The sequence below is a fragment of the Lissotriton helveticus genome, chromosome 6, assembly GCF_964261635.1.
Source record: "Lissotriton helveticus chromosome 6, aLisHel1.1, whole genome shotgun sequence".
In the NCBI taxonomy this organism is placed as follows: Eukaryota; Metazoa; Chordata; class Amphibia; order Caudata; family Salamandridae; genus Lissotriton; species Lissotriton helveticus.
The window spans coordinates 600,802,354-600,818,881 of NC_136067.1; the positions used below are offsets into that span (position 1 = coordinate 600,802,354).

A 16,528-nucleotide genomic window follows, 5' to 3' on the forward strand; every position below is an offset into this window, starting at 1 on the left:
ACGCTATTCCACTAGTATTCACGCACATGCTCAAGCGCTTGATCTTGTTAGACTGGGTTCACAGTGAGCTGCAGAAGTTTGGGTGTGTGTGCAAGTACACTCACATTCACAAGACCCAGGAAAAAAGGCCTCGCCAGACTTTAACCACCACAAAACCTGGTATGCTGCCACCACTGCACTACACCTCTGAATTCCGAGACAGGGACAGTAGTCCAGCTGTAACTAAGAGAGGTTCAGTTGGTGCACCCTTCCAGGTATAGGACAATTCCAGAACCTTTGTAGACTGTCGGCAGGCCTCCTAACGTGCACTGCATTAATGTGAGGCTGAGGTCAAAATCCAAAAAACAGGTTCATGCACGGATGGTAGGGGACACGACTGTGCACAATGTAGGGGGCAATCCCATCCCAACAGTGAGCATGTATGAGAAAGAGTAGGATAAATACAGTGTGTGTCTGTGTGTGTACATGCATGTTTGAGTGAATGAATGCATGTGTGTGTGTTATTGTCTTATGTGGATATGGCAAATAGGTGGGATATTTTGCCCTTGTCTAAATACAGACCCTGGCATACTGGAGGCAAAGGGGGCATCTATGGTAAAATGGTGGTGCTGAAGAAATGCTAGATGATTCTCAACTAGCTTCCCCTGGTTGCACTCAGGGGAAGCTAGGTGAGAGTCATCTAGCATTTCTTCAACAATATTTCATATATGCCTCAAAGTCAGAGGGCGTCACCCTATTTGCCTAAATAGATTAACATTTGATGAAGTCTTGAGATTTTTACATAATAATAGTGTGCCTCACCTCTTTGACATTGACAAAATGGCGGTGCTGACATACTGGAGGCAAATCTTGGCATGAGACCGCACCCCTGAAAACACGTGTCCTCACTGGATGTAATTTTTGATACATGAGGGCACACATGGTGTATGGATGGCACCCAAAAAAATGCCACTGCCATTTTTTATGCATTCTTGGGATAAAGCTGACATCCATGGCATATGGGAGGCGTCCATGACATAATGTTGTCCCTCGCATCCTGAAGGTACCCTGCCAGAATCTGTTAGAGGGGCCATGTGCCAACTGGGGTTACTGGGCCACAGGCAGGGTGGCTGAGGCCTTTTATTCATTTAAATATTTAGAGGGCACACTAATACCTAATGTCTCTGCATCTTAATGTTAGACTGAAAAATGTCACCATGGCTGAAGAAAGGAAGGCTATTAAAAACTACCAGGTCTTCAGCTTTTTCTTGAAAGTGAAAAGAAGACTCCTTTCTGATGAACATCAGAAGAACAATGCATCCTTTTGGAGCAAGAAAAAAGAAGATGCTGCCACTAGCTGACCTTTTTTATTTGAGGAACTAACAATAAATAAACATCAAATGAAAGCAGATTTTGATTTGGAAGATAGAACACAGTAGTGCTGATGTAATATCCTGGGCTCCCTTTATACGATCTTATGCACCAAGCAAAGAGACTCAAACAGAGTTCTCTTGCAAACGAGGATCCAATGGAGTGCCGGCATATAAGGTGCTCCGTGTGGTTTTGGGAAGGTTAAGAAACAGCTTGGCAACAGCATTTTGGTTCTCCTGAAGATGAACCAGTAGGTTTACTGGGATACCCAGATATAAGTCATTTTAATAATTAAACCTGGAACTATTCAGAGCTTGAACCCCAGTTTTATGAGACTCAACAGGAAAGCCCTTAACAATTCTATAAAGTATTTTAAGAAGAGAGCAGCAGTTCCTGCTAATTGACTAACTTGAGTGGTTATTGATAGGCTGCAACTAATGATAATACCCAGGTTCATAAATGTGGGCACGTGGGGGGAGGACAACACCATGCTCTTCCCGCCATCACTCACTGATCCAAAGCTGAGTTTGTCTCCCAAAGAGGAGAACCTCAATTTTGGCTGTAATTAAATGAACTAAAGTACTTCTTGGAGGACTAAACAAAAACCAAAGAATACTATGTCTAAAATGCAGTATATTTTTTATTTTGTATTATAAAAAAATATATGAAGCTACTACAGTAATATAAAAAATAAATCAGAACATATCATCAAATCCATTTATCCTAAACAATACATTAAAATCTTCGTTAAAAAAACGTTGTTAAATAATCAAAGTACAGTAGTAATTATCAATCTCAGTTGTAATTATCAATTATCGACGTGCGTTTCGGCGTAACAGACGCCTTCTTCAGGAAATTACCACACCTATAATATAATAAAAAATAATCTGTAAAAAACAGGCAAATAACATTTATATAAACATTACAATTCCTATTGTTTCCCCTTTTATCCTTATACAATTAATCAAAACATAATATCATTAAACATAAACCTGTAAATTCAAACTAAACAGATAAAAACATATTCTCTGCTAAAGCTGTGACCCTACAGGTGACCCTCTCCAAGCTCTCAAAAAAAATTGTCTGGCCCAAGTTTAACTCCTCTACTAGAGGTCATGAGAGCAAAAATAGGCCCGACACTGTCATATGGTAATGAGATTTTCTGGGGTAAACTGAACATGAATTTAAACCAACACGTGACTAAAATTTATAAAAAAGTCCTTCGTTTGCCCAAAAATGCCTCTGCTGCCCAGATTAGGCTAGAATTTGGTTTATTAAACTATGAAGCCTCCAGCATTGGCACATTTCTAAATCTCTGCCACAAATTCAGACAAGCAGACATAGGCTCATTGGAGTCACTAGTTTGGCAAGACATCTTTGTGAAAAAACCCAGGGGGCACGTATGGGCGCCTCTTTAAGGAGTACATTCAAGAACTCTCTGCAGGTGACCTATGGGATCTCAACCCCAGTATGACAGTATTTAAATCCACCATTAAGAAAAGCGTCCGAATAAGTTCCCTCATCATGGATAAAAATCACCTTGCCAAACGTAGACACGCCTCGCCATTATGAACTCGTACGGGCGTTTAGCTCCTGCAACCTATCTGTCCTGCACCTACTCCCTGCACCTAAAACTCAGTTTTATGGCTATAAGATTTGGTGACTGGCAATTTTTAAAAGATCTGCCAGGCTGGCGTCGCACGTCAGATGAAATATGGTGCAGAGGGTGCGGCAGGACGGCTGAAACTCTGGAGCATGTGGTTTGTCTTTGCCCTGCACTCATGGCACAGCGCAGACGTAAATTGAAAGTGGAGTGGAATAGGTTGGGAATCCGGTCCTGCAGACAGGCAATCATTGCTGCCTTATGCCCAGAAAACACAGCTTTAAATATCAGCCTTTTACTGTTTATACGCTTTGCATACCGCAACTTTCTGCATGCTCCCCTCATGTTGGGAGCAGCCTAAACCAAGTTGTATCATCTGTAATTCGATTTTATTTACCTTTGCACTATCATGATTTGCCGCTATTGACCTACTGTTGCTATCTTATCTGATCTCTTTTTTAACATTTGTAATTATTTATTAACGGCGGGTTGGCCTACAAGTTCAATACGGTAAATCACTGTATAACAAACTCTGTATCTTTTTTCTTCTTTTTTAAAAAAAGTCATTTTTAAACGTCACTTGGATTGTTCAATAGGGAACTGCACAATGCAATGTGGGAACTTTTATCCACTTAAAGTGGATCATTGATGTTACTTTTGCTCGTACAATGTGTATTGCTGCTGGCACTTCTTTTAAGGATGTTATTTTATATCCAAATAAAGATTATTATTATGATATTCTCTGCATGTAACTTAATATTTTCACATAGCTGTGAACTAATACATAAATACAATAAAGACACATAATCCAGTTTTCTAGAGCACCTCCATAAGTATCTATATATAAACCATGCAAATGCATATCACATGCCTGTCTATTTTGAATAAAAACATTGCATCACCTAAATTATTAATACTAAAGGGAAGGAGAACAGGCAAGTCACCGGAAAGATTATACTTTTCCATTGAAAACTTACTTGTAAAATAGGAAGAAACGCAAAACTTAGATGGTCTTGCAGTGTTTACTTGATATGATAAAGTTCTAAAGAAAAAGAAATTCTGAATTTTTTTTTAAAAGAACAACTTAAAATACTTAATAGCAAAGAATGAGACGTGTTGATACTATTCTTACAGTATTATGGATTTCAACTTATTTAAAAACAAGAGAACACAGCAAAACATGGATGGCCTTGCTATATTGTTTGAAGTGATTCAAATCTGGGTATATATAATTCTGAAAAGCAGAAGATCACATAGTTTAGGAAGACGCTTATTGGATGTGCAAATTAGTGCGCCCACTATTGCTATCATGTTCTATGATGTAACTTACTTAGGAGACTGTTCCTGAAGGATAATCCTTTTCAGTAATGTCTTGAAAGACACATGATAAACTTTAATGGTCATGAGTCAAACCACTTTTTCCCTGTACGGGAAATAAAATTAGTTGTTACCCAACTGTCAAGTAATTAATTAACTCTAAATAGCATGTAAAAATAAAATTTACGCACTTGATAACTGTGTCAGTTATGGGGCCCACAGTTATTCGTGACTACCTAATTACTCAGTTTAAATCCGCTTTTTCGGGGTGATACCCAAAAAGTACGACATAGAAAAAGGAAGAATAGTAATGATGTATTGCGCTAGAACACTCGCAAGGGGCTGGGTATATTCATGATGTATGTTCACAAAAAGAGGACAAAATTCCTATACCAGGGTGCAAAAGTCACCCACGTATCTGAGTGCAAATAGTCACCCATACATTAAAAACAGGGAAGAATGGGGAAAAGTAATCCTAGGTAAAAAATACCCTGATGGGAGAGGGAAAGATATAATACATCCTCTGCTGCCCTCACACACCCTGGAGGATGTCATGCTTCATCATCGGGCAATTTTGCTCCTCGTAGGGCCGGCGCTGAAATTCCCTACGGGTCCCTGAAGGGTCACTTAATCGGAGATCTTTTAGAGGATTAGCCGGATGTTGCATGCAGGTGTGTGGGGAAGGGTAAGGGAGGGTAAATCAATTACGTGCAAACATAATAGTGTGATAAAATTAAGGGTATGGAAGCAGCGACAAAATTGTCTAGGTAACCCATGGCAGTTAAAAGTACTGCTTAAAAATGACTGACCCCACAAGGCCCACTATGCCTGGGTGTCACTAGTCAAGGTCAACATGTTTCGCGCCTATACCGCCCGTAGGTCATTGGCGCTTCGTCAGGACCAAAAACAAAGTGAAGTGCACGTGAGTAAAATACATAAAAGTTAAAATGAGAACCCTCTTATCTCATCCAGGGCGGATCGGGAGACCTGTGTCCCCACTATGTGGTTGTAGCTGTTACATAGAAGCTGCTCCTGGATGATACCCTCTTATCTCACCCAGGGCGGATCAGGAGACCTGTGTCCCCACTATGTGGTTGTAGCTGTTACATAGAAGCTGCTCCTGGATGATACCCTCTTATCTCATCCAGGGCGGATCAGGAGACCTGTGTCCCCACTATGTGGTTGTAGCTGTTACATAGAAGCTGCTCCTGGATGATACCCTCTTATCTCATCCAGGGCGGATCAGGAGACCTGTGTCCCCACTATGTGGTTGTAGCTGTTACATAGAAGCTGCTCCTGGATGATACCATGAATTTCCAGAGCCCTCCAATGTCAAGGTGGGATCCAGCCCCTCATCCAGACAACACTTTAAAGATGCGAGACCGCTGACCCCAGCTCCAATCACTGCGACGGTCTTCACCATGGTCCAGGCTAACCACAACGAAGCGTCTCGGGTCTCGTGAGGTGTGTGAAGCGCTGTACTGATAACCGGTGCAGATACGAGTAACCAATCCTGAAATAACAGCGTGTCCAGCGGGGGGGATAAATTCATGATGTAACCACCCAAACATAGGCTTAAGAGAGGTGTGCTAGAGCTTACATTGTATTGATTTATAAAAACATCTCTAGAGCATACAATGTATTGATTAATAAAAATAGCTGGACCCTAACCGAAGTATCATTTACTCGAAAAGCCCACAAGTACTCCAAAATGCTTAAAAATTCTATATACAACACCATTGACTAGTCCTCTCTAGTGAGCCTTAGCTAATACCAGAACAAAATACTCGAACATGGTAAGAAGACAAATAATAATTGTCCACAAATAATATACCTTTACCTTTAAATAGTAAAAAATAGTCGAACGTCACGGAGCTAATACGTGTTTCTTAGTGGTCTGGGTAAACACCATAGGACCTGGCTTGTAGTCGGCGGATGTGATAACTGTGGCCGTTACGGATGGATGGATCAGTCACGGCGTAGGTATGAAAGTTGCTGGCATAACGGCAACATAAGGAAACAAGCATTGGAAATGCAATCGGGCTCAGATTTATTTGAGTTTGAGCTAATGGCATTGTAAATGGCAATGTCTTTTCGCCATGTGTTATGGAGTGTGTGCATGTGGTGTGTAGTGGAATTATGTGGGTTAGATTTGAATTGTAGCAATGGTGGCATGCTGTGCTTTACATGAATATGTTTAAAAGTAAAGTGTACCATACTGAGATTGCTACAATAGTTAATTGTGGATGCGTTAACAATTGATGCGTGCACTGATGGCTGGTGGTGTGTGTGACTATGCCACACTGGTGCCACTGCACCTGCTGCACAATGGTAGCTACGCCACACTGGTGGTACTACACCTGCTGCGCAATCATAGCTAAGTAACACTGATAACACCTCACCTGCTCCACGAATGGTAACTACGCCACACACTGGTGCCACTGCACCTGCTGCACAATCATAGCTAAGCAACACTACCACTGCACCAGCTCCAGCAATGGTAGCTACCAATCACCGGTACCACTGCACATGCTGCACCAATGATAGCTACGCCACACTGGTGCCACTGCACCTGCTGCACAATCATAGGTAAGCAACACTACCACTGCACCAGCTCCACCAATGGTAGCTACCACTCACCGGTACCACTGCACATGCTGCACCAATGATAGCTACGCCACACTGGTGCCACTGCACCTGCTGCACAATAATAGCTAAGCAACACTACCACTGCAACTGCTCCACCTATGGTGCTATGCCACACTGGTGCCACTGCACCTACTGCACAATGGTAGCTACGCCACACTGGTGGCACTACACCTGCTGCGCAATCATAGCTAAGTAACACTGATAACACCTCACCTGCTCCACGAATGGTAACTACGCCACACACTGGTGCCACTGCACCTGCTGCACAATTATAGCTAAGCAACGCTGCCACTGCACCTGCTCCACCAATGGTAGCTACCACTCACCGGTACCACTGCACATGCTGCACCAATGATAGCTACGCCACACTGGTGCCACTGCACCTGCTGCACAATCATAGCTAAGTAACACTGATAACACTACACCTGCTGCACAACGCCATCTACCACACACTGGTGCCACTGCACCTGCTGCACAATAATAGTTAAGCAACACTACCACTGCAACTGTCCACCTATGGTGCTATGCCACACTGGTGCCACTGCACCTACTGCACAATGGTAGCTACGCCACACTGGTGGTACTACACCTGCTGCGCAATCATAGCTAAGTAACACTGATAACACCTCACCTGCTCCACGAATGGTAACTACGCCACACACTGGTGCCACTGCACCTACTGCACAATCATAGCTAAGCAACACTACCACTGCACCAGCTCCACCAATGGTAGCTACCACTCACCGGTACCACTGCACATGCTGCACCAATGATAGCTACGCGACACTGGTGCCACTGCACCTGCTGCACAATCATAGCTAAGTAACACTGATAACACTACACCTGCTACACAACGCCATCTACCACACACTGGTGCCACAGCACCGGCTGCACAATCATAGCTAAGCAACACTACCACTGCAACTGCTCCACCTATGGTGCTATGCCACACTGGTGCCACTGCACCTACTGCACAATGGTAGCTACGCCACACTGGTGGTACTACACCTGCTGCGCAATCATAGCTAAGTAACACTGATAACACCTCACCTGCTCCACGAATGGTAACTACGCCACACACTGGTGCCACTGCACCTGCTGCACAATCATAGCTAAGCAACACTACCACTGCACCTGCTCCACCAATGGTAGCTACCACTCACCGGTACCACTGCACATGCTGCACCAATGATAGCTACGCCACACTGGTGCCACTGCACCTGCTGCACAATCATAGCTAAGTAACACTGATAACACTACACCTGCTACACAACGCCATCTACCACACACTGGTGCCACTGCACCTGTTGCACAATAATAGCTAAGCAACACTACCACTGCAACTGCTCCACCTATGGTGCTATGCCACACTGGTGCCACTGCACCTACTGCACAATGGTAGCTACGCCACCCTGGTGGTACTACACCTGCTGCGCAATCATAGCTAAGTAACACTGATAACACCTCACCTGCTCCACGAATGGTAACTACGCCACACATTGGTGCCACTGCACCTGCTGCACAATCATTGCTAAGCAACACTACCACTGCACCAGCTCCACCAGTGATAGCTACCACTCACCGGTACCACTGCACATGCTGCACCAATGATAGCTACGCCACACTGGTGCCACTGCACCTGCTGCACAATCATAGCTAAGTAACACTGATAACACTACACCTGGTACACAACGCCATCTACCACACACTGGTGCCACTGCACCTGCTGCACAATCATAGCTAAGCAACACTACCACTGCAACTGCTCCACCTATGGTAGCTACCACACACTGGTACCACTGCACCTGCTGCACTAAACTGGTACCACAGCACCTGCTCTACCAATGGTAGCTACCCCTACGCCACACTGGTAACACTGCACCTGCTCCACCAAATATACTTACACCACACCGGTACCACTGCACATGCTGCACCAATGATAGCTACGCCACACTGGTGCCACTGCACCTGCTGCATAATCATAGCTAAGTAACACTGATAACACTGCAGCTGCTACACAACGCCATCTACCACACACTGGTGCCACTGCACCTGCTGCACAATCATAGCTAAGCAGCACTACCACTGCAACTGCTCCACCTATGGTAGCTACCACACACTGGTACCACTGCACCTGCTGCACTAAACTGGTACCACAGCACCTGCTCCACCAATGGTAGCTACGCCTACGCCACACTGGTACCACTGCACCTGCTCCACCAAATATACTTACACCACACTGGTGCCACTGCACCTGCTGCACAATGGTAGCTATGCCACAGTAGTGCCACGGCACCTCCTGCACAAGGGTAGCTATGCCACACTGGTGCAACAGCACCTGCTGCACAATTGTAGCTATGCCACACTGGTGGTACTACACCTGCTGCGCAATCTTAGCTAAGTAACACTGATAACACCTCACCTGCTCCACGAATGGTAACTACGCCACACACTGGTGCCACTGCACCTGCTGCACAATCATAACTAAGCAACACTACCACTGCACAAGCTCCACTTCCTGTTTCTTCACTCCCGCTGCCTACTCACAAGTTGTAATTTGCTTTCGTGTAAAGGAACTGCCACTGTAGATGGTAAGTCAAGTAACATTTATTTAATCTCTCCCCCGTACTGAACGAGTGGCTTTCCTGCTGCATTTTAAAAAAAAATTTATGCACGACTGCTGATATGGCCGGATGCTGATTTGCCTCTTTGTAAAATCATATTTTGTAACAGCTTCCAGAGAGGACTGACAGTTTGCATGTTTTAGCCTTCTGCCAGAAATGTATACATAAACACGGTTACTTCTATACGAATTGTCAAAACACTAGACCCTTCATTTATTTGCAAAATGTGAAAATTGATAACGAATCAAATTGTGTTCTGCCATACCGTAGCCCATACCGTATACACTTACACATGAAACGATGCACACGAACGCGCGCCCTCCAAACGCACTGCAGAATGGTGAACGCGCCCAGAGCATCTGGATTCCATTACAGCGGCTCCCTGACAGCTCCTAATTAAAATGTATGGACGGCCCTGCGCATAACCGCAGACGATATGCAGGAAGTGCCCCACGAGTAAAATATATGGCCTATTGCGTTACGACTACTATAAACACGGCACAGCGAGGACCAATTACCATTCAGATTGGAACTAAAAGTACTGAAAAATCTCGCCCACTAAGGAATTTTTCCTGCACGATTCAGAAACCCCTTAACAATAGGAGCTCGGAGCTCCGCCCCCCTGCTGACGCACGCGTGACGTAGGCCGAGCCCTAAAAAGAAGAAAACATGCCACAATCACTAATAGTAATCGATCTATTTGATAGTTTTATTTTATTTGATATACAATACATCAAGACAAAGCATTTATATTACTTTACTCCGTAGCCGACCAATGGAGATTGAAAGCGGACTATATTTAGCTAGAAACCATCCGGAATAGGATTAATCGACTGTTTCCGCTCGTGACGTCAGACGCTGGAATCTTGGAGAAAGGAGCAATGTTGCAATAGACATCAAAATACAGGTATTTGAGCTGTGTGTTTCGTTTTCTAACCATCGCGCTGCACACATTGCTCTATAGGAATTTGGCCGTTTACTATTTTCTGTCCTTATACCATGTAACTGTTTCGGCTCCAATGGCACTATTGGTGGGCAGGCGGGAGGTGTGAGGCGGGGAGTATGGGCAGCCATCTCTCATGATTTGTCTGCTAGATACTTAAAATGCATACACCAAGGACGCGACCAGTCAATATCTTGTCCTGGAACGTTAATGGCCTACAGAACAAGAGCACCATGATACTTCAATACCTTCACAGACATGCCCCATACATTGTCCTACTCCAGGAAACTCACCTGATTGGAAACCATTGCAAGGCCCTTAACAGATTTGGCTATATGCTGCGGGCTCACGCCGGCTTTACCACTGGCTCCAGAGGAGCGGGGATTCTTATTAAAAATTCCCTACCACTGATAATTGGGCGGCAATGGTTAGACCCCTTGGGGTGCTATGCGGCACTTTCGGCACAGTGGGAGGGTTGGACGCTTAATCTTTGTTCGCTTTACATTCCCCCAAAGTCGCACAGCACCACTCTCCCCGACATTGGAAAAATGCTCTTGGATATGCCAACTGGGATCCTGCTCTTAGGGGGGATATGAACGAGGTCATGGCTAGGGACATTGATTGATCACAGACTCTACAAGCCGGGGGGGGATATGTCATCTCCGGGACTTTGTGCATGCTATGGGCCTGGTGGCCCTATGGAGGGCACATAACTCCCATGTTCGGCAATACACACACATATCTGCAGCTCACGGCTCAGGGTCCAGGATCAATTACATATTCACACAGGTGGGACATATGGGTCTCTTCCAGGGTGGTTATCATAAGGCAAGAGGGATATCCGACCACTCCCCGGTGGGAGTACACCTGCAGGGTCCACAGCAAGAGTGGACTAATCCCCCCCGGCTTGACACATTTCTGTTTAAACATCAAGAGTTTCAGGAGACGTTCCGGGAGCGGGTGGACCAATACTTCGCAGTCAATGTGGGCTCAGTCAGATCTCATGGTATTATGTGGGAGGCGTACAAGACCGTAGCTAGGGGTTTTGTGCAGGCGGAAGTGGGAAAACGTCGCAAGGACAAATATGCACAAATTGATAGACTAGAATTGGAGATCCATGCCTTAGAGGGCGCTAGGGGGGAGACTCCAGAGTTGGACCAGGATAGGCGACACAGGCTAAATCTCCTAGAAAAATTACTGAGGGATGTACTTGCTGACCAGGCGAGATCGCGCGCCCTAGCCACCCAGAGGCGAGTGTATGATTTAGGGGATAAGGCCAATAACATGATAGCCTTGCTGGAGAAACGGAATCGGGAACGTAACTGGGTGCCTAGGATTAGACTGACGGATGGGACTGTGCAGGACACGGGCAAGGGTATAGCGGAGGAGTTCGCACTCTATTATGAGGCAGTTTATCAGTCGCAAACTACCAGGCAAGAGCAAGACTGTGGGGATTTCCTGGCCCCCCTACAGTTGCCTACCCTGGATCAGGCGGATAAAGAAATCTTGGAGTCCGATGTTAGTCAAGGAGGTGCAAGATGCCATGGGGGACTTACAGGTGGGGAAGGTGCCGGGTCCTAATGGGTTCCCGGCAGAGGCGTTTGGGTGTGTATCGAGTAGAATCGCGCCTCACATGTTGCGCATGTTCACCGAGACCAAACAGGTTGGGAAGCATCCGAAGGATCTAAGGTCTGCACCGATTGTAGTAATCCATAAAGCCGGTAAACCACAAGATCTTTGCAGTTCATACAGGCCCATATCCCTTCTTAATTACAAAACAAAGGTTCTCGGAAAGATCCTGGCTACAAGACTGGGGGCAGTTGCCCAATTGCTGATCCACCTGGATCAGTCGGGCTTTATGCCTCATAGGAGCACGCGGCTAAATCTACGGCGCCTGTTTGGTGTATTGCAGGCGGTGTCTGCACGACCCGACGTGCAGGCGGCCCTAATGTCTCTCGATGCCCATATGGCTTTTGATAGCATGGAGTGGCAGTACATATATGCGGTTTTGGAGAAACTGGGCATTGGCGACTACTTTCGATCGTCGGTGAGGCTGTTATATACTGAAACGCTTGCAAGGGTCCATGTCAATGGCGCGCTATCAAGGGAATTTCAACTGGGCCGGGGCACGCGGCAGGGCTGCCCACTTTCTCCGACCCTGCTTGCCGTAGCGCTGGAACCGTTGGCACACTGGATACGGGCGGACCCCATGGTGTGGGGCATAGACCTGGGAGGGGGCTGGGAAGAGCGCATATCGCTATTTGCCGATGACATTTTATTATATGTACAGAAACCGGCCGACACCATTCAGAGATTGATGGAAATTCTGCGCAAGTTCGGTGAATACTCCGGGTATCGCATCAACTTGGACAAGTCCCTAGGACATGTATTAGCGGGGCCGCAGCCGCAGTTAACTGAAGACTGTAGAGGCCTGGTTTGGAAGGAGGTATTCCGATATTTGGGTATTTGGGTCACAAAGTCGGACACGGAGTTCCTACGCCTGAACGTGTCGACACAACTGGAGCGGCTACACGAGGACGTAGAACATTGGAAGACCCTCCCGCTCTCCGTGATGGGGCGTGCTGTTTTATTTAAAATGATGGCCCTCCCCCGACGGATATATGTTCTGCAGAGTACGCTCTTTCTGGTCCCGGAACAGATTTTTAGAACGATCGAATCGGAGCAGAATTCCCTACTATGGAGTGGAGGTTGCCTGAGAATAGCTCTTAGGAAGCTACAGCAGGCGCCATATGAGGGAGGACTCGCTGTACCGGATGTCCGCCTTTAATATTGGGCGACACAACTGATTAATATCAATGGGTGGGTGTTTGCCCTGCTGGAGGAGCCAGCCTACAGGGTGGATCGTATGTCCTTCGGCAGTGGTACTTATTTAGCAGCTCTCTACACTACGGGCAGGCGTGGCCAGCCTTTGCCACCCCAAACGGCGGTAGTGGTGGGGTGTGGAAGCGGGCGACGAAACTACTTGGATGGGAGGCAAAACTCACGGCACACACCCCTTTGTGGGTTGGGAACTTCCTCCCGGAGGTTGCGAAATTACAGGGTCTTCGTCAGTGGAGCCTAATTGGTATTGATGTGCTGGGGGATATCTGGAAAAGGGGGGGGATGGTGGGATTTGCGGCCCTGCAGGCGGAATTCCAAATGGGGAGTGGGGAGTTTTTACACTACCAACAGCTTAGACATGCCCTACACCAACACCTGAGCCAGGGGGAACAATTACCTGAGTATGCCCCGCTGGAAGACAGACTACTGCTGGACCCCATGACTGACAAAGCTAACTCCCTCACGTATAAGAAGCTTATCAATAACCTCACGGACCCACTGGGACCTCTGCGAGAAAAGTGGAAATCGGATTTGGGGCTGCTAGAGGACGAGGACTGGGGGAGGCCTTACAGTGGCGATTCGCGCCCGGTTTAGACTAGTCCAGTTACGCATATTGCACAGGTCATACACCCCACGAACGGTGCAGTACAGGATAGGGTATGTAGATTCACGGTTTTGCATAAGGGGGTGTGGAGAGAAGGGCACCTTCTTCCACATTTTGTGGGATTGCACCAGAGTCGGGGCATACTGGTCCAGGCTGGCAGGCAACATGTCGGAAGTGGTGGGAACAGAGGTCCCGCTGGAAGCCAGATGGCATGTCTTGGGGGTTACGAGCGACATCACTTGGCCAAAATGGGACAAGATATGGCTGGCTCTGGCGAGTATGGTAGCCAAGAGAAATATAGCCAGGTTATGGGGAAGTGATCTTTTGCCAACGGTGGAAGAATGGGAGCGAGATCTGGACTGGTGCCAACAGGCTGAGAAAGTTATCTATGAAATCCGAGGTTGCCCCAAGAAATGGGAGAAAATATGGGTGGCATGAAGGCGGTATAGGGGAGACCTGATGGTCTCCCAGTCTGTGTATGCACTTGAATAATGCAATTTATGTGTACGGATCATTATTTCTTGAATGCTCTGTTTATGATGATGTTCTGTGTCACCCTGCCTACTTTGAGCCACTCGGACTGCTACTGTGGATCATGATGGACACAATATGGATTTGGAGGGATAGGGGGGAGCGAACTGTGGATGATGATTTGAAGATGTTCTGACTTATTCCTATGGCAATCAGGGCGCCTTTGCCGTTACATCATTGTCTGTTCTGTGGCTTGATCTCTCTATGTAGGTCCAAGTATTTACAGTGATTCTATGATTGATTCTGTTCGTAATTGTCAATGAAATTCCGATGCTGACCGATGTGCAATGTTATGAAGCTGGTTATTCTAATAAAAAGATAATTAAAAAAAAACAGATAAAAAAACAAAACATGGCTGACCATGCAGTGTAACCAAGAACTGCACATGTAGTGGTCATCGACGTCATGTCCAATTACTGCCCCTAGCAGTTGCTGCTGCATTACAGAAGCATGCCCTTTGGCTGCCCCGGTGACCCCGGTCCACGTGGCAAGCCACCTGTTACACATCGTCATGCAACTCATAAGTGGGTCAATTTCTGCTGGTTACTACACCAGTGCACAGTACTGGTGTTCACTGATGGACTTAAGGTAGCAACTCCTGCTGCCCAGACCTGCTGCGGCCTATGCAGACCAAGGGTTGCTCCTTCAACCAGCATGTCACCTTCCATAAAAGAGAGTGAACAGAGATATGTGTTACCAGGTTCCCCCAGCAGTTGCAGAGAGAACACTGAGACCTGAGTTGTAGTGAGTCTATCTCAAGGTGACCGTACTGAACTGAGCACCATCATTACTAAACTGGGGTAATCTATAGCTGAGCCTTGATTTGTTCCTTATTGACGGTATTCAAGGGGGGTACTTGCCTATACTTGCACAACGAGAGACAGCCCAGTAAAGGAAAGGGGTGGACCGTATTCCAAGGTACAGTAGCCTAAGAGCTAGTACATTGTATTGTACCTGCAAATATGACCTTTTTACCATTGTGCATATTAAAGTGCATTTCCTTTTTATAAGTAAAGCACTGGGGTCGACAATTGGGTATTGTGTTGTTGAGTTCTGAACTTCTGCACCTAGGCACTACCTCCCTCATAAGTTTGTAACTGCTTACGATCACTACCAAAGAGAGTCAATGGGTTGTGCTTGGCCCATTTTGCAGGGCCACAGAATGGGCCATAAGACATTAGAGACAAATGACCCGCTCCCCACAGCACAGAACCGTTAGCCTCTGCTTGACCTGTTGCCCCCGCCAAACATGGTCTGACACTGATCCAGCGGGCTATAGGAAATATGTCATAAGCTACGCTACCCAACTCCACAGTATACACTATCAATCACTAATCAGTCAAAGTCAAAATACACTTTATTCGATTTTTGTTAAAATCATAAAAGGGCAAAATACAGTACAATACAAATTTCTAAAACAGCCAACAAATTACAAATTTATGACATGAATTATCAATTTCATTTGACTTCATACTTACAGTGGTTAAGATTACAAGTTTTAAAATTAAGTTAAAATAAGACTTTCCCAGATATTCTTTTCTTCCTTGATCTGAAGGCAGCTGTTAAATAACATGCAACACTAAAGATAGTTTGAGTGTCTGCCAGGTGTTGAAGAAAAATTAAAGCTGGCCTTACTTAGATAAATCCAGCAGCCTTTAGCACAGGGAGTAAATACTTTGCCCTCTCAGTAGTGTACAAACCACAAAAAAATATAAAATGGAGGGTATCCTGAATTGAAAAATGATCACAATCACAGGGTGGACCATCTTCAAGTTTTGACCACACAGGAAAGTTGCCGAGTGTGTAATGAATGTGTGTTCAACCTAAATTTTGTTAGCAGGAGTCTGTGGAGTGGGTTAGTCACGATTTTTAAATATGGTTCCAGAGAGGGAGTGGTGGTTAAAACTATATAAGCCCATACCGAGGGTTTCCTTAGTTCCAACTCCTCTCTCGCGGAACGAGCCCTCTCCAGAAACTCTTTCTTAATCCATCTAATGTCTTCCCTCCTGATGTTAGTTGGGTCGTTAAAGAGCTCCGGTCTCCCTAACGTGGCAAAAGCTGTTTTG

The 16,528-nt window shown here is 45.9% G+C and overlaps 1 long non-coding RNA gene across 1 annotated transcript in view; it reads left to right on the top strand.

The window, feature by feature from the left end:
* Positions 1-16,528, top strand: part of LOC144761452 (uncharacterized) — a 110,335-nt gene that overhangs the window by 45,627 nt on the left and 48,180 nt on the right. The gene's annotated exons all lie outside the window — the stretch shown is intronic.